Here is a 24,293-nt window from a genome sequence, read left to right on the forward strand (position 1 = left end):
ATCTAGTGCCCAGATCTTGATTCTAACACAATGTTCCAGTTACCGAAACTAGGGTTCACTGGACAAACAGCTGATTCTAGGACTGGGGCAGGACATTGGAGTTGAGCTGGAGGATGTCCAAACAATATAGGAGACAACTGAAAAAGCTCCCAGTGGCTGTAGCTGAAAAAAAACAGAGCAACAGAGTAGCATGAATTATCGCCCAGAATAGAAAATATATACCCATGAGCCCATAATCACATAAATAAATGAGGGAAAAGACACGTCTCTCATGCAGAAAAATTCCACATAATTTTCATAGATGCTAGGCCCTCAAGGAGGTGGAGCCTAACTCCTCATTCTGAAGTGGGCTGTAGAGAATGACTTCCTTCCAAAGAGTGTAGTTTAGAAAACGGTGGAAAAAGGAGCTCACACATGTGAAAAGGACAAACGCTGCCCCAATGAGGTGACCCCAACGGCACCAGGGGTGACTGTACACATGGATGGTGTTGACGGTGACCACACCCCTCACCCCCACCAGGATGTGATGAGAGTAAGGTTTCACCTCTAGGGTCTTCCTCTCAAAACCAATAACCCCTGTCTTCTTAAGAGAAGAGCATCAAATAAATCCCAATTCAAGAATATTCTATAAAATTCCTAACCAAAAACTGTCAAAGTCTTCAATGGAAGCCTGAGAAACTGTCCCAGTGGAGAGGACTCTAAGGAGACAAGACCCCTAAATGCAATGAGAGAACTTGGAACAGAAGAAGGACACTGGGTAAAAACTCAAGAAACTGGAATGAAGAGGGTTCCTGAGTTGATAAGCATGTAACAGTACTGGTTTCATATTGTGACAAATGGACTAAACTAACGCAAGACGTTAACAGGAGAAGCTGGGCATGAGGTTTATGGGAACTCTCTGTACTACCTGCGTCATTTTCTAAATCTAAATCCATATCGGTCCATCTAAATCTGTATCTAAAACTAAATCTGTAAATCTAAATCTAAACTGCCCTAAAATAAAAGTTTATTTTTAAACGAAACACTTTGACACGAAAAATCTGAGAAACGCTAAATTAAATATAGTTAAACAGATTAGTTCGCTTACTTTTCAGCATTTTAAACTTCTGGTGGTTTTTGGTATGCTAATGAATACCATCACAGTCCAAGAAAGGTACACAGAAGGGCCCAAGGAGCCCATAAAACACTTTCTCAAGCACTACTGCATAGCATTAAAGCTTCGTAAGAAATACAAAAAAAGAAAGAAAGCTGCTCTTAGTCATTTCAATGTAACAGATTTCCCTAAATTAAGATTTTGCAGGAGTACAGAGAAGAACATACACAATCAACAAGGAAGAACCCAGGGGCCAGAGGAAGGGCACCCACCTTCTGAGCACAGGGCCAGATGGAGACAAATTCACTAGAGAAACAGCCACAGACTGGCACCAAGTGGAGGTTGTGGGTGCTTTCTACTTTCTACCTTTACCTACATCTGCAGGTGAGGGTGAAGGGTCAGCCATTGGGAGCACCTCAACTGCAGAGGACAGCATCCATAATTGGACACTAAAATATACAGGGTAAGTGAGCAGAAAGTCTACTTACATGGAACTGTTTTCTTTTGTAGACCAGGCGACCTCCATGCAGAGCCCTGTGCTTCTCCCTCCACCCCATCAGAGCATTCTTAAGTCTGTATGTCCCACAGCAGGGCCACAGAGAGGACAGAATTGTGATCTGACAGGGAGACACGCACACACACACACACACCCCAGAAACCCTGCTGAAAATGACCTTAGAGAAGCATGCAACACTGCCCCGGGTGTGGCCCCGAGACGCCTCCTTCCTGGCCCCCGCAGATCTGCAGACCAGCTTCTGGAGGCAGCCTCTCTTGCAGGCCACCTGGCTTGGAAAACAATTGCTATTCATGGCAGGAAACTCATTCTTTATTTCTAAGACCAAAACAGTTGATGCAGGCATTCCCCAGAGTGCTGATAAAACACTCCACACACAAACTTAAACGTTTCTCGGTGGCTTCAACATCATGGCCGGTTTCCCACAGAGGACCCAGACACAGCCACGCGTTCTGACCCCCATCCGGGAATGAGATGCAGAGAAAGACACAAAGGGCCTATTATTTCAACACTAATGTATTTGCCCAGATAAACATTACACTTCGGCTACCAGAGAGTAATGCTGTCAAAATCAAACATCGACTCATTAAATTTAGAGTTGAAGGGGGGATGTTTGGATCATCCCTCCTTCTTTTTAGAGATAATTCCCTCATTCTGAGCTGTTTAGGGATTTGCTAAGAAGTCACAGCAACTCTGCCCCTCACCCCAACCCCACTTCCTTCTATCAGATAATGAACCACCCTTAATGTTTTATTGCAAAACTTTTCCTAGGGACATAGTCATTCTTCTCTCCGTCTCTCTCTGTCAGACAGAACACAAAGAAAAAGCAGCAGGAGATATATATATGGACATCTATGATAAACCTTGAATAGCAGTGGGCCACCGGGTTCCCTGCCCTGAAGTGATCTTAATCACACTCTGTTCAACAAAGAGACACTGTGGGGTGTGGGAGACTCGTCTATTTGGTCATCTGCAGTTTCTTCAGTTCCTTCAGGTCAGTACTTGCTGATCTTGAGGGTGGCTTAGGAACAGGCCTCTGGCCAGCTCAACAAGGGGGCAGGCCGGGCACAATGGCTGTCTCCTTCAAGTCCCCAAACAGAAACCTTGTTGCTAAGCAACAAGCCTGGGAAATTTCTGGGTTTGGAGCTTGTCAATCCCTTGAGCTAATGGAAGAAGACATAATGGAGGTAACAGAGTAGGGAGGAGGAAATCGGGTGGAAATGGGCCTCCGAAAGCTTGGAGGTTTTTCTTTTGTAGACCAGGCGACCTCCACGCAGAGCCCTGTGCTTCTCCCTCCACCCCATCAGAGCATTCTTAAGTCTGTATGTCTTAAAAAAAAAAAAACCGGGTTTTATTGCAAGCTTTGGGAATGACTGACCCATGTGACCCTGAGGCTGTCACTGTACCTTCATGGAACAGTGGCCTCATCTGTAACCCGAGGATGCTGGCTGGGACAGCTGGCTTCCGGGAGTCCTCTAAGCCATCCTTTCTCTAAACCTGTGCAGCCTTCATTCCTTCTGCCCACGTGAAAACCTGTGACTCTGCTCATCAGTGAGAGGCCTCTTCCACACAGATAGGAGAACCGATCTCAAAGTAAGAGTGATAAAGATAAAACATGCGGCCGGGCACAGTGGCTCACGCCTGTAATCCTAGCACTTTGGGAGGCCGAGGTGGGCGGATCATGAGGTCAGGAGATCGAGACCATCCTGGCTAACATGGTGAAACCGCGCCTCTACTAAAAATACAAAAAAAATTAGCCGGGTGCGGTGGTGCGCACGTGCAGTCCCAGCTACTCGGGAGGCTGAGGCAGGAGAATGGCATGAACCCAGGAGGCGGAGCTTGCAGTGAGCCGAGGTGGCGCCACTGCACTCCAGCCTGTGCAACAGAGCAAGCTCCGTCTCAAAAACAAAAGATAAAACATCCTTTCCAATTTGAAAACCCCATTGATACCGATCAACTTCACAGCGCATGCTACACGTGTGGCTCGAGTTGTATTCCGTCTATTAAACCGTCTGAACCTTCCACATCCACCTTCCTAAGAACTCACCTGCAATTCCAACGCCAGAGGTTCCTCCATCCCTTATGCCAACATTTACAAGCCCCTAATCCTTCCACTTACTCATTATCAGTTATTGAGCAAACCAGAATGAGGTTCCTAGGAAGTTCTAAATACTATTCTAGAGAAGGGATTACAAAAGCCAACCAGGGCAGAATGGCCACCAAGGGAGCACTGTCTAATAATAATAATCAAAGCCCTTTTTCCCTAAAGCAGCTGCCTTTAACAATCTTCTCATTGTTAAAAAAAAAAAAAAAAAAAAAAAGAGGGGGGAGGGAGATGAATTAAAACATGCAAAATGACACTAAATCTGTTCAAAGAAACCTGGGGAAGTCCCGCGGAATCACCTTTCATTTATCAGTATTAGGCCACCCTTTATTTGACCACCTGCCCAGAAAATTATGTATTTCAAATACATAGAGAAGATTTCCTGTTCCACCAAGTCCTGTGTTTCTTATGTGAAGTTTATTTTGATTTTCTCTTTGCTTTCTAGTAACTGGTCAGTGAACAGAAGAGAGCATGGGAAACACTGAAAGAGAGGAATAAACTAATACAGTGAACTCTATGGGGTGATAACAGCTGCTTTACATTTCCAGTGAGGGAGGCAAACATATCTGCAGACTTTGGAGACAAAACCCAGTGGGATGCACGAGTGGACCCCATGCATGCTCTAAAATAACAAAGAAAGGAAAATGATCCTGGCCTTGGGTGCTAGAGGCACCCTTGCATGTCAGGACCACATTAAATCCTAAAGGCTGGGAATATTCAGGATCTGCACCATCAGGAAAAGATAAATACACTTACGCACTCCTATTTTCCCAATGTATAGCAATGCTGTTAAGATGAATAAAACATGAGTTAAAAGTAAATAGTTATTCCCACATGCTACAACAAAAGGCAGAGACATCCTTCCAATCATTCAAGAAGCTTGGGGCCGAGTGCGGTGGCTCACGCCTGTAATTCCAGCACTTTGGGAGGCTGAGGCGGGCGGATCATGAGGTCAGGAGTTCGAGACCAGCCTGGCCAACATGGTGAAACCCCGTCTCTACTAAAAATACAAAAATTAGCCGGATGTGGTGGCGGGAGCCTGTAATCCCAGCTACTCGGGAGGCTGAGGCAGAAGAATTGCTTGAACCCAGGAGGCGGAGGTTGCAGTGAGCTGAGATTGCACCACTGCACTCCAGCCTGAATGGCAGAGCAAGACTCCTTCTTGGAAAAAAAAAAAGAAAAGAAAAGAAAAAAGAAACCTGTTTCCAGGCAGTGCTCTCCTTGCTGGAAATGTGAACAGTGAACAGAATAGGCAGATATTCCCACCCTTGAGAAACTTACACTCTAGCGGGGAGACAGAAAATAAATAGATAAATCAGTAAGATACACAGCTTGTGAACTATGCGGGCTCAGTGGAAAAATGAGGCAGGGAGAGGGAGCTGGGGCTGAGACTGTGCACTGAGCACCCCGATGCACCGGAAAAATGCAGAGCACTGTGGCCCATTGGGAGGTGACTGCAACCATCCACAGACAAGATGGGGATTGTCCAACATGGCCCAATGACAAATAGGGCTGATGGCAAGTAGTCACATTCTGGATATACTTTGAAAAAGAAGCTGCTCAGAATGTGCAGTTTCAAGATCGGTGCTGGAGAAAGAGAGGAGTCAAGGGTGTCTCCGAGGCTTCTGCCCTATGTGGGCAGCAGGACGGAGCTGCCATCTGAGACATGTGGGGAGGAGCACATCTGTGGTGATGTCAGGAGGGTCACCATCATTTGCTTGCATGGCTGTGGGAACACCGAGTCCCCCTGAGCCTCAGCCTCTCCTTTGCTATAAGGTAGACAGACACAGTGGGGGCCCACACAGGAGGATTCCGGTACAAGGCTCAGAAACAGTCAGGAAACTCCTGACAGAAATCCTCCAGGAGAGTGAGTGAGAGGTCAGGACCAAAGCAATGGACTGTAGCCACCTGCATCCTGAAAACGTCACTTAAGATCTGCATAAGAATAAGTAGCGCTCTAGCATCCTCTGCCATCAGAAAGGAAGAAGAGACAGGACTAGTGATTTGGGCTCCATCCAGTGCTACACGATGGCCAGAGGCATGATGCTGACTGTAAACCTCACTACCAGATAAAAAGGCTGTAGGGCAAGTCAGCACTGTCTCCTCTTAGAACCTGAGCTCATAGAGATCCACAGTCCCCCAGGGATTGTTCTAGAAAGACAACAGTGTGGAGCCAGGGAGAGGGCCCAGGGCACACACACAGCTTCCAGGAGACTTCTTATAGAAAAGAAAACTGGAGCCTTTAAATTCCCCTTCTACCACTTAAAGCATGCCAAACAGCTCACACAAGGAAGGAGACTTGCAAACACTATGTCCTCCTGGTAAGGGAGACGGTATCTTTAGCAAAGGAAGCAGTAACATCTGACAGCCAGCAGCACAAGCATGGGAGAGGCCAGCAAATACCATTGAAGAACACGCAGGTTATTCACGGACCTGGAAACTGTAGCACCTCTAGGACAAAAGCCTTTCCTAGGCTCTCTGCAGATTGTTATTTCTACCTTTAGGTACAGCCAGAGCTCACTGGGAATGACAAGCAAATCATAAGCCACTAGGCAGAAGCTGTGGCATTCCATTTCACGGGGCCTCAGCTATTTTCCAATGTACTAAAGGTGTGAGAATGATTAAAAGATCCCTCTTTTTAGAAAACAAGCACAGAAACCCGAAGAATCCCAATGTTACTGCAGCAGGAAGATGACTGTGATAATAATGTGATAATAATGTCACCAAGTTTGATGTTCTCCAAAGCACACTGGCCCAGGATCCATGAAGTTGCCACTTTCTCAATCGTCTGATTGCTACAGACACGGCCAGGGCTCTCACCACTCTCTCCCTTGTCCCTCTTCCTTTTACCCCACAGCCGTTCTCTGACATACTTGAACATCGGCTTATGTGTTTGTTGTTTTTTCCCCGAAGGAAAAATGTTAAGCTGTATCAGGGAGTCAGTCTTATCATCCAACTGTTTACAAAATCTATTCGAATATAAATAATTGCTATAGTTTGTCATTTTCTTTATTGCCTAGTTATCTAGGAAGAAAAAAATACTAGCGTGAATCAGGCAATGCCTCCTTCCTTGGTGTGAAGAGGGCAATTCCTCTTCCACAACCATGGAGCCAAGTAAATGTGATGGGCGCTCTCCCTCCATTGATAAAATAAAGAAGTCCCCATGTACCTAATGCACCCATCTTCTGACCAAATAATGACACACAGCACATTGCAACACACTTACGAGTAGCTGCAAGGTTTACCAATATCTCTATTCTGTATTCTACTTTATATTTTGCCACTCATGTGAAGTCAATGATAAGATTTGGCTCTGTGTCCCCACCCAAATCTTATCTGGAATTGTAATCCCCAGTTCATCTGTCCATGAACAGACCTGGTGGGAAGTGACTGGATCATGGGGGGCAGTTTCCCCCATGCTGTTCCAGTGATATTAAGGGAGATCTCACGAGATCCGATGGTTTTAAAAGTGGCAGTTTCCCCTGTGCGCTCTCTCTCTCCTGCCGCCTTGTGAAGAAGGTGTCTGCTTCCCTTTTGCCTTCTGCCATGATTGCAAGTTTCCTGAGACCTCCCAAGCCTCATGGGGGAACTGTGAATCAATTAAATCTTTTTTCTTCATAAATTACTACCTGTGGGCCAGGTAGTATCTTTATAGCAGTGTGAAAACAGACTAATACAGAAAATTGGTACCAGGAGTGGCATACTGCTATGAAGATTACCTGGAAATGTGGAAGCAACTTTAGAACTGGGTAACAGGCAGAGTTGGAACAGATTGGAGGGCTCAGAGTAAGACAGGAAGATGTGGGAAAGTTTGGAACTTCCTAGAGACTTGTTTAATGGTTTTGACCAACATGCTGACAGTCGTATTGACAATGAAGTTCAGGCTGAGGTGGTCTCAGATGGAGATGAGGAACCTAATGGGAACTGGAGCAAAGGTCACTCTCGCTATGCTTTAGTAAAGAGACTGGTGGCATTTTCCCCCTGCCCTAGAGATCTGTGGAACTTTGAAATTGAGAGAGATAATTTAAGGTATCTGGCAGAGGAAATTTCTAAGCAGCAAAGCATCGAGATGCAACCTGGCTTTTCCTGAAAGCACACAGTTACATGCATTCACAAAGAGACGATATGAAATTGAAACTTATGTTTTAAAAAAAAAAGCAGAGATAAAAGTTTAGAAAATTTGCAGCCTGACCATGTAGTAAAAAAGAAAAAACCCATTTTCTGGGGAGAAATTCAAGCCAGCTGCAGAAATTTGCATAAATAACAAGAAGCCGAATGTTAATCAGTAAGACAATGGGGGAAAATGTCTCCAGGGCATTTCAGAGATCTTCAAGGCAACTCCTCCCATCACAGGCCTGGAGGTGTAGAAGGAAAAAATGGTTTTGTGGGCCAGGGCCAGGCCCAGGCCTCAGCTGCTCTGTGCAGCCTTGGGACATGGCACCCTGGGTTCCAGCTGCTACAGCTGTAGCTAAAAGAGGCCAAGGTACAGCTCAGGCCATTGCTTCAGAGGGTGCAAGCCCTAAGCCTTGGCACCTTCCACGTGGTATTGGGCCTGTGGGTGCGCATAAGGCAAGAGTTAAGCTTAGGAAGCCTCCACCTCGATTTCAGAGGATGTATGGAATTGCTTGGATGTCCAGGCAGAAGTCTGTTGCAGGCCAGAGCCTTCATGGAGAACCTTCATGGGCAGTGTGGAAGGGAAAGGTGGGATTGGAGCCCCCACACAGAGTCCCCACTGGGGCACTGCCTAGTGGAGCTGTGAGAAGAGGGCCACTGTCCTCCAGACCACAGAAAGGTAGATCCACCAACAGCTTGCACTGGGCACCTGTAAAAGCTGCAGGTGCTCAATGCCAGCCTGTGAAAGCAGCTGCAGCGGCTGTACCCTACAGAGCCACAGAGGCAGAGCTGCCCAAGGCCGTGAGAGCCTACCCCTTGCATCACCATGCCCAGGATTTGAGACATGGAATCAAAAGTGATTTTGGAGCTTTAAGATGTAATGACTGCCTGGCCAGATTTCAGACTGGCATGGGGCCTCTGGCCCCCTTGTTTTGGCCAAGTTCTCCCATTTGAAATGGGAATATTTTCTCAATGCCTGTACCCCCAGTATATCTTAGAAGTAACTAACTGGCTTGTGATTTTACAGGCTCTTAGGAGGAAGGGACTTGTCTTGTCTCAGATGAGACTACGGACTTGGACTTTTGGGTTAATGCTGGAATGAGTTAAGACTCTGGGGGGCTGTTGGAGAGCATGATTGGTTTTGAAATGTGGAAAGGACACGATATCTGGGAGACGCTGGGGTGGAATTACATGGGTTAGCTCTGCATCCCCACCCAAATCCTCATGTCAAATTGTAATCTTCACGTGTTGAGGGACAACAGACCCAGTAGGAGGTGACTGGATCATGGGGGCAGTTTCCCCCAGGCTGTTCTCATGATATTGAGATGTTCTCATGAGATCTGATGGTTTAAAAGTGGCAGTTTCTCTTGCATGTGCTCTCTCTCCTGCCGCCTTGTGAAGAAGGTGCCTGCTTCCCCTTCACCTTCAGCCATAATTGTGAGTTTCCTGAGGCCTCCCCAGCCATGCAGAATTGATTCAATTAAACCTCTTTTGTTGATAGATTACTCAGTCTCAGGTAGTATCATTACAGCAGTGTGAAAATGAACGAATACATTAACTCAATTATCTTCATGTAACAGATTAAGAACTGAGGTTTAAGAGGGACGCACAATTTGCCCAAAGTCCCTGGGTAATAAGCGGCAAATTCAGAACTTAAACCTAAGTCTCTCAACTTATGAACCCCACATTCTTTTCATGTACACATCACCCTGGAGGCTTCTGTGGAGCCTGGAAGGCTCATTCATAAACAATAACTTCTGGTCCCCCACCAAAGATGTAATTGCTAATCTGATTGTGTCACCTTTCGAAATACTAAAGAGGCCACCCTCAGGAAAAAAAAAAGCTAATGATTTCTTTTAACTTTTCACACCTGAGAAGAATGTCTGTTTCATCACAGAGTCTTCTAGGTATTAAACAGGTCTTTGGTTTAACAATGGCAATGACAGACCATTTAGTTGGTTAGGATGCAGAGATAAATCCAGTGCTCAACTTCCCCAATCATAATCACACAGAAGGTACCTCTGCCTCCCTCACAGCCAATGCTGGAGACTGCCTGTCCTAATAACCAGGAAAAAAATATCTCATCTCATCTGCATCTCCCACCCTCCCTGTGAGGAAGTCCACGTGATCCCTACAGCCTTGGCCAAGACTGAAGACCACAGGCTCAGGGTCAACCCACAGCAACGCCTCCCACTCATTCAGAAGAGACATCTCTGTCCAACATCCCTCAGATCCACAAGGCTCAGCCCCTGTCCCAGCCCCTCGCCCACTATTCTAGAACTCAGACTCCAATAGGCACTCAGGAAACACACAAGGCTGCCCCTATCTCTCTACTTTCTGACCCTGGCTGCAGAGACCACCAAGTGCAGATGAGCTCATGAGACAGAGAGGCAGCCCAGAAGTTGGGCAGAGATACGTGGACCCTTCATGCCACCCTTTCTTCTGGATGCCAATCCTCACCCATCCAGTGCTCCATCCCTTTGCTGGACAACAATGGGAAACTCTGTTAGCTATAAAAACAAACCACAGAACTTACTCAGAATTAGTTCTGACATGGTGGTGATGATCCCCACAGGTGCAGAAAGAGAGCTTTCTTCTAAAGAGAATATTCACAAAGAGAGAAGGAAAGCCTCCAAACAGACAGGGTCCAGGCTCAGACTGCAGAACCAGCCTACTTGTTTCCTGAGCATTCAGCTTGGTTCTGAGTCCAACCTTGAGGGACTTGAACATGATCACATAAACTGATGCAACCTTTCCTGGAGGGAAACAGAGATGTCAACTTCAAATTATTCCCAAGAAAACCCCGGCAACCTGGGAAGAGTCTTCAAGGCGGGGAACATTCCTGCTGGGAATACCCACAATAACACAAGTCTGTATGGAGTAATTATTCCCAGCCCCACGTTCAAACTTGGGTTTTTACCCCTGGAACCTTTATAAGGTGTCCCTGAGCTTGGAGGCACCAGTCACAAAGAAAAGACATGGGCTGTCTAGAAGTCTGTTCCCAGGAAGGATCTTGTTGAAATGATAATGGGCCTAATGGGACTATGTGCTCTTAAGAGAGTACAAGTCCTTGGTCACTTGAGCATCATTAATATAGAATTACAGCACCAAAAACAATAGAACCCACCATATCCAACCATGTTTTCCACATTCACAGGCCATCATAGGCCTCTGACACATAAAGTCCTGTTAGGAGCTTCCTGTCATTCCAGAAAGAAGTCCACATCCTCCAGAGCTATGCAGGACCACAGACACCTTTACCTCACGAGGGTGCCCACACCTCCTCTCCTCTCCTGGTCTACTAGCCCCTGTTGAGGATGAGGAGTGAGGCTGTGATGCAGTTCTATGGGTTCCCCAAGCTGACCACATACCCACCAAGGACACTATTTCACAAGACGTCTCCCAGATGGAAACTTCCAGTGACTCCAGGGTGATGTATCTTAAAGGCAAACTCCCCAACAGCTCCCCCCGACACTCACTACCATCTATGCTTTCATTTTCTCCTTAAAACAATAGGCTTAATACTGTCTACTGTGTAACTTATTTCTCTTCTTTATGTTCTTTTTGTCTCTCCAGAATAGACACCCCAATGAGGGCAGTAGTTTTTATTTGCTGGGTTCACTATTCTATCCCAAGAATTTATAACAGTGCAAGCATAGAGGAAGTGCTCCATAAAAAATTGGTCAGTAAAGTTTAATGGACACTCTAAAGCTCGCTGCCTGGGAGAAAGCTCCTGTAACAGCAATAAAAGGTTTACTGCTTCTCCTGCACCAGAAGTTTCCCAGTAACAGAGATCATTTTATGCCCATATAATATCAACTATTTGGTATAATGTACTACACGTAGAAAGTAAATATTTACTGAGTAGTGACTCAATAACTGCTAGTAATGAGGTGCGATCCTCTCTGCAGTGAAATTAAAATGTGCATTAAACACTGAATACTGATGCTCAGTGTTGATTTGATCCCAATGAATTGATGTTACAATGTTCAAAAGAACCATGTCCAGTTGTCTGTGCTTTCGTGTCATTAACTCAAAAGGCATACGCAGCTTTCCCTTCCTGGGAACAAGGAGGCCTGGCTTCCAGCCCTGGGCCTGCCTCCTGCCAGCCCTGGGATCTTGGCACATCTCCTAAGCTCTCTGCATCCTGCTTTACTCATGTGGAGAATGACAGGGCTTATTTTCCACCTATAAAATCAACTGAACATTTAAAAAATTGTAATAACTTGGTTATAGTCTTAGAGAAAGCAATAAACATGGCTAATGGTAACATACAATGAACTAACACTTTTGAGAGGCAATGCGTAATATTTATCAAGGAACTTAAATTTTTTTAATCCTTTGATCAAGAAGCCCAATTTCTGGGAATTTCATCCATTGAACAAATAATTGCAGGCATGAAAATGTGGATTACAGCATTGTCTGTAATATTAAAAAGCTGCAAGTGCATGAATATAATATTTTCAAAGGCGTATCAGACCAGTTTTTTTAAAAAAGGAAGAATATGTATTATAGAATGACATTTTGCAGGATTAACCAATAGCCTTTTGGTATAATTTTGGTAGGTGAAAAGTAAGCATAAACCCCATCTGTTCATTATGATGGTACAACAGACAAAGGAAAGGGTAGTACATACTCACACAAAATCATTTCTTATGAGAGTGAGGAGTAACTGTTTTTCTTTGTGCAATATTCATATTATATATAAAGTTTATATATGAAATGTATATATAATAAATTTATATATATGAAATGTATATATGACATATCATTATATATGAAATTTATATAGTTTTATATATATGAAATTCATATATATATATAAATTTCAAAACCTTCTGCAAACCAAAGAAAGTTACAATAAATAACAAAATGAAAAACATTGCAAAATGTATCCCAAAGAGTTATTCTCCTTAATACATACATAACTTTATAAATTGAGAAGTAAAAGAGCATCAATTGAATAAAAAACGATCAAGGAACGAGATAAAATTCACAGGAAAAGAAAAACGGCCCTCAAACAAACACACTTATAAGAAGAGAAATTCACTCTTACTATATCAAGATGCCATTCCCCAACTATCAAGTTGGAAAAAATTCAAATATTTCGCAAACCCTGTTGGGGAGGCTGTAGGTCAACCATTACTCACACACCTTACTGGCTGGAGTTCAAAATGATATAACACATGAAATGGGGAAAATGTCAATATATCTACCAAAGATTTACTACATGTACCCACTGACCTAGTAATCCCACTTCCAGTCATGTGCCCAGTGGAGGAAGTTAGTCACTGGGGTCTTGTTTGTAATACCAGAAGACTGGGAATAACTCAAGTAGCAGGCTGTGGACTAAACCATGGAAGGTCTGCACAATGGAATACTGTGCCGCTGAAGAAAGGATGAAAAAGCCTTCTATCCATTCAAATGGAAAGATCCGCAAAATGTGTTAAGTGAAAACAGCAAAGCATAGAACAGCATATATCCTACGATAAACTTCGTGTACTTATTTGTATTCACATAAACACTGCATGGATATCCAAGATTCTTTCATTTTTTGAGACAGGGTCTCGCTCTGTCACCCAGGCTAGAGTGCTGTGGTGCAATCTTGGCTCACTGCAGCACTGTCCTCCTGGGCTCAGGTGATCCTCCCACCTCAGCCTCCCAAGTAGCTGGGACCACAGGCCTGTGCCACAACCACTCCTGACTAATTTTTGTATTTTTTGCAGAGATGGGCTTTCAACTTGTTGCCCAGGCTGGTCTTAAACTCCTGATCTCAAGCAATGTGCCTGCCTCAGCCTCCCAAAGTCCTGGGATTACAGACATCAGCCACTGCATCTGGCCGAATATCCAAGATTTTCATTGAAGGAGTTACTTAACATGGTGAGGAGGGCTGGGCAGTGGAGAGAATGAGCAGGCACAGGTGCCAGTTGGATTCTCAATATATACCTTTAAAGAAGTTTGAGTGTGAATCACATGCTGAAAGGGTTTGGCTCTGTGTCCCCCACCCAAATCTCATCTTGTAGCTCCCATAATGCTCACATGTTGTGGGAAGGACCCGGTGGGAAGCATGGGGGTGGGTCTTTCCCGTGCTGTTCTTGTGATAGTGAATGGGTCTCACGACATCTGATGGTTTTACAAACGGGAATTTCCCTGCACAAGTTCTCTTCTCTTGTCTGCCGCCATGTGAGATGTGCCTTTCGTAGTCCTCCGTCATGATTGTGAGGCCTCCCCAGGCACATGGAAATGTCAGTCCAATTAAACCTTTTTTTGTTAGTTTCTCAGTCTTGGGTATGTCTTTATTAGCAGCATGAAAATGGACTAATACACATGAATATTTAAAAATCACAAAGATTTTAATAAAAATAAAAGACATTATAATCATTCAGAATAAAGAGATGGTCTCTTAACTTCTTTTCTGGTTATAACCAAGCAATCATGCCTACTCATTCTATACATCTATTTGGCTACTCAAAGAAGGTTAGGAAATGTATTTTAGTATTGTATAAATTACCAAAAAAATTCCAAATAATATTTTAATTAATTTTTTGTCTCTGAGCTAACTCGGAGTTCCAAAAATGTCAGCATATTTCGGCTACCCTACATGTCTCTTCTTAATTTAAAACCTGAAATGGATTTTATTGTCAAAAGATGCAACATCCTTGATGCATCTGCCTGTCAAGAGCTAAGAGTTAAACAAGGTTGGTCAGCTCATGGCAATGTGAATGTAAGACTTACTTTCACAATAATTAAGTAAAGTCTGACTTACTTTCACAGTGCCAGCCTTTCAGGGAGGCTTGTCTTTTTCCCATAAGAAAAAAAAAAGCAGTGTTAATTCAAACAAGAATTATGCACTAATAATAGCTAACATATATTAAGATCTTACTAGGTGCACCAACTTATAAGCCGCTTAATCTTACAATAGCTTAGTGAGGTAGTATTATTATCTCCCATTTGGTACAAGGAGACTGGGGCACACCAAGGTTAAGAAGCTTGTTGAATATCACACCACCACGGACACGGAAACAGCATATGGATCTCGGCAGTCTGCAACCAGCCCCATGCTCTGAACCACAATGCTGTATTTAATTATTTTCTGAAAATTAGAATGCATGTGGCACGATGGTCATAAGGCAGCCATAATCTTGACATTGTGCAGAATCATGCTACAACTGCCATTCTCCTTTCTTGAGAAATCTATACTATTCAGCACTCCTGGAGAGCAGGTATGTCTGTAACTTCCACCCTCCCACTTTACAGGCTGCGAACTAGGTGGGGCTGGTAAATGACGAATCTAAGATGAATTAATGAGCATGAGCCATAGCCTAAAAATCTAGATCCTCCAGAAGTCTCACTTACTCTTAATTTCCACATCTTTCCTTCTGTGGTGAACAATGTGCTATCCTGAAGTCCAGTAACAGTGTGGACCAGAGACTGGCAAAGTCTTCCTGCTAAGAGCAAGATGGAAAATATTTCAGGCTTTGTGGATCATGGGGTCTCTGTAGAAAAGACCTCTCTGATGCTGGAGCACGAAGCAGCCAGAGACGGCACGTAAGCCAACGGGCATGGCCGTGTGCCTGTGAAGCCTTATTTATGAAAACAGGCAGCGGGCTGGATTTGGCCCATGGACCATATGCTGACCCCTATGGCGGGTACTGATGATTTTCTAGGGGTGGTGAAAATCCGTATCACCATTCCAATCTTCTCCTTTCTCTAGTAAATATTGGAACAAAGTTACTTTTCCTAAAATACCATTTCCACTCAAAAGACTTAGGCCTGATGCGAAGCCCTATCCCAACCTCATCCTCACTGGCCTATCTTCCTGCAGCCAGTGTGCACCATGCTGCCAGGCTGGCCTTCTGCAGAGATGCCCGCCCTGTACTGTGAAGTGACCAGGAGGACCTGCTACCCAGGCCACCTTCCATCAGCATTTAATCTGCGTGTTTGATGGCAAAACGAGGGCCTTACATGCCGATATACACAGGTGAAATGGAGGCAGTACAATAAAATTAACCCAACTATCTGTGGTTAAACAGTTAATGACAATTTTAGGATAAGCACCTAAGTCTCTTTATCCAAAGATCCTAAGACACCACGTGAGTCTAATATTAGACACAACATCCTATACTGAAAAGTGTGCATCTTCTGGGATCAGAAGCCACTGAGTTTGAACCCCAGCTCAGACACTCAACCACGTAGGCAAATCTCCTACACTTAACACTAGCTCCAGTTACTAAGGCACCATCTGAACCTGCATTAGTTGTATATTGCCTCATTTAATCCCTTCAGTAAACTGTGAAGCAGGCATATTCATCCCCATTTCATAGATAAGAAAATAGAGGCTTTAAAGTTCCCCAACTTGTCCAATGTCACAAAGTTAGTAAATGTCAAGAGCCTAGCTTCAAACAGAGTCAACCTGGCTCTAGAATCCTACTCTTCAAACCATAAACGTGACCGTCTCTTGGGCTTCACTGGTGCTGGTGTCTACCATTATTATAACTATTACCCCCACTGTTAGAGGGCGTGCACCTTTCTAGCAAAGAATTAAACTCTTTCCTGCGGATCTTCTGCTTTGCCAGATGCAAGCCTCTGTAGGTCCTTTTCTCTGGGAGTTTGGGCCTGGACGTGGCTCAGGAACAGAACCGCAGTCCTTGGACTCCTTGAGATGCACTGCACCCCCAGGGTGGAACACAACCCTGAGACACAGCTGGCAGCCTTGTTAGCTATGGTCCTGCGAAACATGTGCACGAAACAGTAAATCTCTAAGGTAAGATGGTTTATGTGCTAGAGAGGCCCGGAAGGGAGGGAACCAGAAAAGGAAAAGGATTGTCAAGGGGAATCTTCCAATCCCACAGCCCCACTCCAAGAAACAGCAATTAGCTCAAGGAACAAACCCCCTGGGGCTATTTCCGTTCCACCCAATCCACCTGAAAAATTATTCTAAAAAGGAAAAAATAAGTGATAAACACACGAAGCTATGTGCAGTTAAAGAGGGTAAGTGGGGGTTAGCATAAGAAGTTATATAATCTCCCTTTTGTAGCTAGGAGGAAAGTTATCTCCCAAAGTTTGACAGTTGAACAAAGAAGTACAGCAGCATCTCAGACTGTCACTCAATCTTGCTGCAGACCTGCCTGGCAAATGACTGAGCATGTGCCCACAATTCAGGCCTGGAATAAGCAGGAGGGAAAGAAGAGGAGGCAGACCAGTTAAGCCTAGAATCCACTCTGCTGTTTGCTGTTGCTCTGGCTTCAAGGGAAATGGGTGGGTTTAGGTGGCTTCAGCTTGATTTGAAGTTACTTGTATAAGTTTGTGGGCTGGATCGGAACCCTGGAGGGAGACAGTAATTCCCCCCCAGGGGCCTATGTGAGAAGAAATGGGACTCCCCTTCCAAGGATCTCCATTCATGAACCAATCTGCAATTCCCCCCGTTTGCAAACTATTAAGAAAAGACTAGAAAGGAAACTGCATTAGGTTCAAAAGAACAAAATCAGGAATCTAGAAATAAACATTGTGTACTATCTTATCCCACAGTAGAGAAATATCCCAGGTCCCACTGAAAAGCAGAGAAGCAGGCTTAGGTCACTGGAAACCGGGAGTTGAATCCATGCCAAAATCAAAATGGTCAGAACTAGTGAGAGCCCAGGGAGTCCCTTTGTCCAAGACTTCATCTGATGTCACTCAGATACATGGCACATCAGAGGACAGGATTCCAAGGCCCAGGTAAGCAGTGCTGCCGCTCCCCACACACGTGCCGGAGCTGTCTGTGTCTAGAATAACTGATTGCCCCATGTTAGCCAGTTCCACACAGCTGAAGACTGCAAAAGTGAAAGGTTAAGGAAAAATCTCTCATTGATCCTGAAACTGCAGCATGCTCTCTACCAGACCCCACCTCAAAATGCAATTTGTTATTCAGTCTTAACTCACCCATGACCTGGTTTGCTCCATATTTTAGTTTTGCAACATTTAATATCCTTCTGGCAGATATGCTGAAGAAGACTGGAATCACCACGTATACTAGACAGCCTGATCACTGGGACCCCACACCCTGGCCATCCCTACCATCCCTACCGGGGCTCCCAGTCAAAAGAAGGTAGGCCCACTCAAGGAACCAGACAACTGAAGGAATATTAAAGCAGGCAGCACACCCGTCCCAAGAGGCCTGGGCATGACTCCCCAGCCAGAGGCTACTGTCCAACCAGCTGGAGCTCCTGCAACAAGGACAAGGCCAAAGAACAATAGGAAACCCAGTGACCACACACCACAAAGTAAAATGACACAGTCACTGAGTATTTCTGTTTTTCTATACTTGCCAGTTATTTTACAAAGTGTATGTTACACTTTGCAAAAAGAAAAACAAGTAAGAAAAATGTGTCAAATAAGGAAAGCAAGGTAAAGACGAGTGATTTTAGTGCACAAAATTCATATTCTCAAAGTTTAGTTTTGCACATGACTTTGTGCACTAAATTTTATGCAGGCCATGCCTTGGAGGCAACAAATTTGATTCAAAACTTCAAACAGGATTGAGGGCTGCAGGAGGAAGGACTAGGCCACTGGAGAAGCCATCAGATGGTGAGAATAATGCAGTCCTGTGGCTTGTGCAGAAAGCAGGTGCAAGTCACTGCCTGGTGAAGCTGGTGGCCGAGGGTGTGGACACTGGGACAGACCCTGGGCTCATTGTCCACCACAGCCTCTGCTCTCTGAAGGGACCTGGGCAAGTTCCTCCCTCTCCAGGCCTCAGTTTTCTCCTGTATAAAATGAGGAAAATGGTACCAGTTGAACAGCCCTCATCCAAAATGCTTGGGACAGAAGTGTTTTGGATTTTGAAGTATTTGCATATACCTGATGAGATATCTTGGGGATGGGACATGTATTCGTCTGTTTTCATGCTGCTGATAAAGACATACCAGAGACTGAGCAATTTACAAAAGAAAGAGGTTTATTGGACTTACAGTTCCACATGGCTGGGGAGGCTTCGCAATCATGGTGAAAGGCAAGGAGGACCAACTCACATTGTACGTGGATGGCAGCAGGCAAAGAGAGAGAGGGCTTGTGCAGGGAAACTCCTGTTTTTAAAACCATCAGATCTCATGAGACCCACTGACTTTCACGATAACAGCATGGGAAAGACCCGCCCCCATGATTCAATCATCTTCCACCGGGTCCTTCCCACAACACATGGGAATTATGGGAGCTACAAGATGAGATTTGGGTGAGGACACAAAGCCAAACCATATCACGACCCAAGTTTAAACATGAAATTCACTTTTGCTCCATATACACCTTATACCCACATAGCCTGAAGGTATAATTTTATAAAAGATTTGGCCAGGCACGGTGGCTTACGCCTGTAATTCCAGCACTTTGGGAGGCTGAGGCAGGTGGATCACAAGGTCAGGAGATCGAGACCATCCTGGCTAACACGCTGAAACCCCGTCTCTACTAAAAATACAAAAATTAGCTAGGCGTGGCAGTGTGTGCCTATAGTCCCAGCTGCTGGGGAGGCTGAGGCAGGAGAATGATGTGAATCCAGGAGGCGGAGTTTGCAGTGAGCCGAGATCATGCCACTGCACTCCAGCCTAGGCGACACAGCGAGACTGTCTCAAAAAAACAAACAAACAAACAAACAAACAAAAAGATTTGTAACAATTTTGTGCATGAAAGGAAGACTGACTGTATTTTGCCTGCAATCCGTCACTTGAGGTCAAATATGAATGTTTTCACCTGTGGCATTGTCAGCACTCAACGTTTCATACTCTGCAGTATTTCAGATTTTGGAATTCTTGGTTTAAGAATGCTCAGACTGTACTTTTATTAAAGTTTCCTGGGGCTGCAGTGACAAACACCACAGACTGAGTGGCTCCAATAACAGAAATGTATTTTCTCACACTTCTGGAAGATGCAGGAGCATGAGCAGGGTGTGGGCAGGGTCGGTTCCTTCTGAGGCTGGGAGGAAGGATCTGCTCCAGGCCCCTCTCCCTGGCTTGTCGGTGGCCGTCTTCTCTTTATATCGTCTTCCTTCTATGTGTATCTCTGTCTCCCAGTTTCCCCTTCTTATACGGACACCAGTCATCCCGGGTTAGGGCCTACCTCAATGACCTAATTTAAACTTGATTACCACTGTAAAGGCCCTCCCTCCAAATAAGGTCACACTCTGATGTACTGGGAGTTAGGATTCCAACATACAAATTTTAAGGGGATACAGTTAAGCCCATAACACCATTTAGAATAATGAGAATTAAATAAGTTAACAGATGTGGCACCCTACTAACAAGGCCTGTAATGGCATTGATGCACTACAGGAATGGCCATCATTACTGTCATCACTACTGATATTTAGCCCCAAGGATGGGGTATTAACTAACCTACTGGCTACAGCCCTGGACCAAGAGGCGGTATACCAGGGTGCACCCTGAGACCACATGCTGCGCTCTTGAGGTGAGGCTCTGTGCTACAGTCACAGTGTCCCTGAGCCCGAGACCTCATCTGACCAGCAGGAACCCCCATATTTCACCAGCCTCTCACTGCCACTGCAGGGACTCCATGGGACAGCCTGAACACACAACACCTGAGAACACCGTGGGCTCTGACCACCAGTCATGCTTGAGGAGGATGATGCCAAGAGACACTGGCAATGCCCTCACCAAGTTCACAGTGCCTGCTTTGCCCTGAAGAAGAGTTGATGCGTTTTTCAAGACACTGTAGCTAAATTTGTAAAAAACACATTGACAGGTAATTCTGGGTGTTATTTTATATGGTAGGAGAAAAGGATTTGTTTTCTCAAATGTGTTTCTTTCTTGTGATGAGAATAGACTGATCCCAGTAGGGGGAGCAAAGCTCTTTTCAAGACCAGGCGATGGGCCAGCAGGCATAGGCCCCCAGGACTGCCGCAGCCACAAGAACACATTTCAATTACTGGAGCCGTGTTCGTGTTCCCAGAATAAATCAGTGGTTTGTCCCAGCTGAGGAGGTGAAGAGCCACTGGCAAAGCCAGCTGCACCCACCAGGAGTCTGTTCTAACCTTGCCTGCTCTGGGCCCAAAGTGTTCACTGTTCCCCTCCTTCAACTAAAATAATATAAGAAAGTACTGTGCCCACGTATTTTAACTTGCAACTCATCCTGCAGGATATTCTGTTTCTGTACCTTCAAATGCAAATACGGAACACCAGAAGAGTTGAGAACATACCTCCCCTAGCCTTCTCAAGGGTGGCCCAGAGAAGAGAAGGTCCTTGAGGAAGGATCAGCAAGGACAGGGTGGCTGCCCACACTGGGCTGTTTTACGTGATACCATTCTGGGACTAATGAGCAGAAGAGACATACCATTCAAAAGCAACTGACGCCAAATCCCATAGAATTAAGAATCCTTTGAAGAGGACACCACTTCCCCTACTCCATAGATATCAACAACTCATTACACGCAGTGACCCGTTTCTGAAAAAAAAAACACTGTTCCTTAAAATGCTAACAGAAGGTCCACTGAAACAGGAGTTCAAAGTCAAGTAGCTTAGTGCTTTGGGTTTGCAAGGATGTTCATGAACTTTTAATTCATTTGATATTTCCAGCGAGCTTTTGAGTTTTCCCTCATTTTGCACATTAAAAAAAAAGGAGTCTATGGAAGTATCTTAGTTTGGCTTCCCCAAGAGCAGAGCCTGAGACAATGATTCCTATGCAAGTGATTTATTTAGTAGGTGAGTTTCTTGAGCCAAAGAAACAGTTGTAGATGTGAAGAAGTGAATGAAGTACAAGTGAAGGATTCACCACCCCAGTCACTACTGTTAATGGATGCTTAATCCCATGGAGGACTCAGACAGTCACTGTCACACCCCTGCCTCATAGTTACCCAGAAGTAGGGAGCAGCAGCTGAGATCTACCAACTCTGTCTCCCAAGATTGGGGGCTGCTCCAGGGCAGGGTGCCACAGGACGAGGCTGAGGGGCTCCTCAAAGTCCCCATGCAGAAAGGGGCAAGGGTGGGGCACAATGGGATACTAACAAGACCCTGGGCCGGTTCCCTTCACCCTCATCCTCTTCCCCCATAACACTGGTGCTCACACGCCCCAAAGGAAGTTTTCTGTAGCAGACGACAAACGAACTATGTCTTCTGTAGATGAAGAATTACATGTTTCACATAACATTTTCAAAGCTTGATTTATAGTAATTTGTCAGAATAAACTCTCATTGGAGGAAGAACGACCTACATGCATAGTGATGGGTAAAGTTCATTATCACACATGTACGAACTGATAAGAACCTTGACTCGGCGGGTGACCATGGGAAACTGGAGAAGCAAAGGCTTGCTGGGAGAGTCACGGAAAGGGAGAACATCATACAGGCATATGGGGGATGGTATGTGGGGAGGAGACAAAGTTGTCTCCAAAATGTTTTGCGTCGATGGCTGTAAAAACTGACACCATGAACCAATGCACTAAAGCTAAAGCCAAGAGAGGAAGGTCAGTCGGGAAAAGAAGTCTGTACAGGGGAGAAGCATGGATCTTCAAGGATCAGGAGGGCTTCCGGGTGGAAGTGGCCAGGATATATATATAACCAGAGACCTGACCACAGAAAATCCCCACCAGGAGTAACAGCAGCTCAAGAATCACCTTCAGTGCACAAGCTTGTGCTGCTGCCCTGACTATGGACTTCCTAATTATCCTGTTCACAGAACACTCTGCTCAGTTATTATTCTATTAAAGTTGAAGTCGCTTCAGGCCTCCTGAAAATAGCCCCTAAGTCACTCCCCTTCTCATGCCAATATTTACTGTACTTCAAAACGCACGACAGGAGGTTGTCATGGAAAAGGAACTTGGCTACTATTAACCTCTTAAAATATTCTTTTTATAGTGGGCTGCTTTAGATATTTTGGTGACTGGTGATTTCTCCAGGGGCAATTTATCCTTCTCCCCAAACAAACCTCAGAGCACAGACTTCTCAGGTTCTGGGAAGACCAAAGTGGGTGACGCTGACCACGGCTGTTTAGTCTTCGTGTTGCTGCTGTTTCTGCATCCTAGCTAGAAGGTGAAGAAAACATCCAACATTTGGAGAATAACTCAAACTTTAAAATATTCCAGTGTTTCTTTAGTCTTCGTGTTGCTGCTGTTTCTGCATCCTAGCTAGAAGGTGAAGAAAACATCCAACATTTGGAGAATAACTCAAATTTTAAAATATTCCGGTGTTTCTCTGGCCAATATTGTCATAATCATACTCACACAGTCTATTTAAACCACCATTTCTTCTTACTGTGAAATATATGGGCTAAGACTTTGAAGTACCTGCAAAGGTCGGGGCATAACAATTGTGGCTGAGTAAACAACTTCCTCAATGCTGAATGTGCAATTCTGGTATTTGTGTGTGTGTTGTGGGGGTGAGGAGCGGTCTTTTTTCCTTTTCTTTTTTAATGATACTAAACATGTAACTTCTTCAAACCTAAAATGCACATCCTGTTTAAAAACTGAAAGCTTAATAAGTGAAAACCCTGATAGGCAAATTTTCTGTCTCTTCACCAAATACAAACAGCATAGCAATCTAGTAGGTAAAAGAGAGATTTCCTTTTAAGATTATATAATTACACTTAATTACCAAAAGCAATTTTTATAAATCTCGTGCCTTGTTCCTTATTCACCTGGAAAGGATGGGGAAACAGCGTCACGGATGCCATCCTGAAGATGCAATCCTGTCCTGCTTCCCGAAGCTCTGCGCCACCACACCGGCCTGCAGCTCCACCCTTGCCACAGAGTCAGAGTCCCCGCCCCACCTTCCCGCTGTCTACGCTTAGGTTTTGCGTTATGCCTCAGGCTTAGAAAAGCTTCTCCCTCTAGAAGGCACTGGTCCCTTAAACTCCATAAAGGCCCTGAATATATAGACGTTTCTGTAATTGAGTAATTGACAGAAAGTTGCTCTCCGTACAGGGGAGGGGTCTGGTGCTGTAGGCCCACTCACCTAAGAGCTTCCACCTGCCTTCGCATGTGTGGTGGGGGCCGCTCCCCACCTTGCAGGGCGCCACTGCCTGCTATGACAGCCTCCGACACACCCTCCTCATGAGCTGAGATCGTGTCCTATTTTCCTATTTTCCCTCCCGGCCAAGAAAAGCCTTGCCTCGTCCCAGTGCATGTGTCTGCAAGGTTGTTTCACATTTCTTGTAAATATCCTCACAACAGGCCTGCCAGCTATGGTGGAGCAAACATTTGAAATTTGTTGAGTACACCTGTTTGTGGACAATTCCAAACAGGGCACCCCGCACACACACGCAGGCAGAACTCCTGTGTGTGCAGAAATCCTACTTGTATACCTAAACTCCTTGCTACTGTGTTGAGTGCAAACCCATGCTCCCTCTTTTTTTTTTATTTTTATTATTATACTTTAAGTTTTAGGGTACATGTGCACAATGTGCAGGTTAGTTACATATGTATACATGCGCCATGCTGGTGTGCTGCACCCATTAACTTGTCATTTAGCATTAGGTATATCTCCCAATGCTATC

General features: G+C 44.9%; 1 protein-coding gene across 31 annotated transcripts in view; it reads right to left on the bottom strand.

Annotated features, from left to right (window-relative positions):
- RNF144A (ring finger protein 144A) overlaps window positions 1-24,293 on the bottom strand; it is a 344,436-nt gene that overhangs the window by 272,525 nt on the left and 47,618 nt on the right. For 5 of the 31 annotated variants that reach the window (XM_063789328.1, XM_063789334.1, XM_063789340.1 and 2 more), the window contains exon 1: window positions 1,582-1,764. The exons of 24 other annotated variants lie outside the window; for them this stretch is intronic. The gene's annotated coding sequence lies outside the window, so the exon portion shown is untranslated. Of the gene's footprint in view, window positions 1-1,581; window positions 1,839-24,293 lie in introns of those variants that run through there. 2 more of the 31 variants (XM_063789330.1, XM_063789344.1) reach the window with 2 other exon arrangements.

This window comes from Pan troglodytes, chromosome 12 (assembly GCF_028858775.2).
Source record: "Pan troglodytes isolate AG18354 chromosome 12, NHGRI_mPanTro3-v2.0_pri, whole genome shotgun sequence".
Lineage (NCBI taxonomy): Eukaryota > Metazoa > Chordata > Mammalia > Primates > Hominidae > Pan > Pan troglodytes.